At 49.1% G+C, this 2,955-nt stretch overlaps 1 protein-coding gene and 1 long non-coding RNA gene across 2 annotated transcripts in view; one reads left to right on the top strand and one right to left on the bottom strand.

The window, feature by feature from the left end:
* The window catches only part of LOC106735719 (uncharacterized), a 2,404-nt gene extending 2,029 nt beyond the window's left edge, over positions 1 to 375 (top strand). The window contains exon 2 of the long non-coding RNA XR_001370970.1: positions 50 to 375. This is a non-coding gene — a long non-coding RNA (uncharacterized LOC106735719). The remainder of the gene's footprint in view (positions 1 to 49) is intronic.
* The window catches only part of SLC39A14 (solute carrier family 39 member 14), a 55,168-nt gene that overhangs the window by 50,872 nt on the left and 1,341 nt on the right, over positions 1 to 2,955 (bottom strand). The gene's annotated exons all lie outside the window — the stretch shown is intronic.

The following is a 2,955-nucleotide window of genomic DNA, read 5'->3' as shown; positions in this document are numbered from 1 at the left end:
GGCTCCTCAGCCCGGGCTCCGTGCCCCACTCGCCGGCTTCGCTGTCCAGACCTTCCCGAACCTCCGTCCCGATTCACCGAGGCCCACAGCTCCGCCTTCTCTGGGAACCGCCGTGCTGACCGTTCTCTTCCGTGGACGCCCACGACCTGGCCCCCGTCGCGCATCGACCTGTTCACGTTAAGATACTTTGCGCGATCTGGAAGGCGTCTCGCCTCCCTCCTCGGTTCCGAAATGTACTCTAGAAGGGGGCGCCCCAGAGGAGGCCTTTCTTGGCATATTTCCACCAGCAAAAAACCCCAAAATTTCCTGTTCAAGTCCCAAATAAAGCTCAATTGGGTGTCTCACCACGCCCCACAATAATTCTACTCCCCAAAAGCCGTTATCTGTTTTTGGTTTGTTTTTCTTTTGTTATTAGTTTTGTTAAAGGTCACGTGCACTCGCAAAGGGGCAGAGAAAGACAAAGTGAGAAATCATCCCGCGGAGGTGGGCGGGTGGCCATGCGGCAATCCCTTCTCCACTCGGGATTTGGGGCACGCAGACTATACCCGCTCTGGGTGATTTTCAAGTCGCTGGTTTCGGAACTAGAACCGCCCGGCCGGTCATGTGGGATCCAGCTGCCTTAACCTCCCCCACCAGCTAACTCAGAAGCCTAGCTGTTAACAGAGGCGGGCGGAAATGTTAATTTTCCTACGAGGAAGAATCTAGGTGCCTTCCAACGCCGGAGAGGTCGGATGGGCCTGCCGAGGTGGATCTCAGGCCTAGGAAACACTGGTTTCTTGAGAAAATAAACCACTCGTTAAACTGCCATTGTCCCACACTGCGGGGCGTCAGGATTACTTCCTCTACAGCTAAACCGGCTCTTCTGGGTCTAGGGACCTGAAGGAAGGACTCTGTGGCCCAACTGCAACTGACTGGTATGGTGCAGAGGAAGGCCCCTCTGCCCCACGGAGGGTCGCCCCCGTGCTGAATAGAGAGGGAGTGCTCTGAGCAAGTTCCCAAGCCAGGCAGCTTAGGCCAGAGTCTGTCTGTCACTCTGAGAGACAAGCTAGGACCCGGGTTTTCTAAAATGGACTTACCTCACCCTGTAATTACAGCGCTCTGGTGGGTAAGGGAGGAATCCGTGACTCTCTCATTTATTTTGAGTGATTTCAAAGTAATGATACCTCTTGCAGAGTTCCCCAGACCCCCTTCATCTTTGTAATAACCCTTTGTATGTGTCTTTCTTGGTAGAGCTCAGTGTGCTCTCAGACATGGCGTCCTCCATTCAATGGGACACTGGTCCCGTCTGCAGCGGACGGCTCCACCTGGTGTAGGCCCCACTACACAGTTCCTCAAGTCCTGGAGAAGGAATGAGAAGCCCGCCCAGAGTAAAGTCAGCAAGCCCAGGGCACGCACAGTAAATGCGCAGCCCAAAGGAGTGAAGCTCTTCTTAAACCAAGTCAAGAGCAATCCCATGGCTTTTCCAGGCAAGGTGTCAAACTAAACACCAACCAGGCATCTGCCGAGAATGCTCAAAGTGCAGGGCCAGACACCCATTGGGGCTTGTCGCTTGTTGCTTGTTTGCCATCGGGGCTGAGGGCAAAGCTGCCAAAGTCCACGCGGGCAGCCAGAGCTGATAAGCTATCAGTAGCCCAGTAGGGAAATAGGTAATGATTCACTAGCTCAGACCTACAGGCACAACTCCCATGCCCACCTAACACAATTCTTCAGGTGGGTATGCCCTGGCCCTGCCTGGCTGTGTCTCCCTGTCCAGTGCCAGGGCAGGGCCCTAGTTCTCTCTTCCCTCAGCCTAATCCAATGCGCTCTCACTGCCTCATTTCCACCTGTCGAGACTCTTAATTCTCCCAAGCCACTTCCTTCAGCAAGACATCTTGGTTCTTCTGAAGTATATTTTATCTATCCCTTCAAATTGTTTTTACTGTAACCTACCTTAAAAATACTGCGTGGCCAGCAGGTGATGGTTAAGATGGTTAAGGTGCTGGATCCCACAAGACCAACTCCACTAGTTTGAGTCACAGACATGGTCTCCTGAAAAACACCCTGCATGGCTGTGTGTGTGCCCAAAATTCTGAGAGTGGAGAAGGGGTTGAGATGTCATCAGAAAGCACCTGGGGGGGGTTCTCACTTTCCCTTTCTATCTCTGTCTGTCTCTCTGGCAAGCATACATGCCCTAAAGCAAAAGTCTTAAAAAAAATTTAAAAATTGAAAGGCCCGTTTGGTGGCTTAAGAAACAGACCAGGCGTGTGTGCGTGCATGTCCAAAATCCGAAAAGGAGGGAGGGGGGAAGAGAAGAGATTTCTATGTGACCATGCCCCATAGGGTGTGCTTTCTTGCTTTCCCTGTCTCTCTTTGGTGAGCACATCTGCCCTTTGGCAAATTGGAAAAAAAAAAAAAAAAAACTGAATACTGCAACTCTGGTATAAATAATAATATAGCCAACAAAAATTTCACAAAATGTCCTTATTATATGAAGTGCACTGGTACAGCTCAATTTTTTAAAGAATGACTTTAACTTTATTTGTTATTATTACTATTTTTCCCAGTTTGATCAGAGACAGAGAAAGAGAGGGAAAATGAGAAAGCAAGCCACTAGGTCCAGGACTTGAACCACAGTCAACCATGTGGGAGTCAATGCCTTTGACCACCATGCCACCTGCTGGGCCCATACAGCTCAATTTTTTAAAAAGTGGTCATTTCATGATCCACAGAATTAAAACTATGATTTATACGTTTCCCTTAAAATTATTTAATTTACGTTTCTAACCTCGTTAAACCTTCATCTGCCTTGATTACAAGAGATTTCCATATATGCCTGCATCACCTAACACAATAGATTGCTCAGCACAGACTCAATAAATATTTGTTGGAAGAATGGACAGGCTCACTAAAAGTTTGATGTTGGGCAATATTTAACGGAGCTAAGCACAAAAATCCGACATTTCCACTGTGGCTCTT

This window comes from Tupaia chinensis, unplaced genomic scaffold (assembly GCF_000334495.1).
Source record: "Tupaia chinensis unplaced genomic scaffold, TupChi_1.0 Scaffold000494_1, whole genome shotgun sequence".
NCBI classification, from domain to species: Eukaryota; Metazoa; Chordata; class Mammalia; order Scandentia; family Tupaiidae; genus Tupaia; species Tupaia belangeri.
The sequence above is the reverse complement of the archived record's forward strand: the minus strand, read 5'-3'. Positions and strand labels throughout refer to the sequence as shown.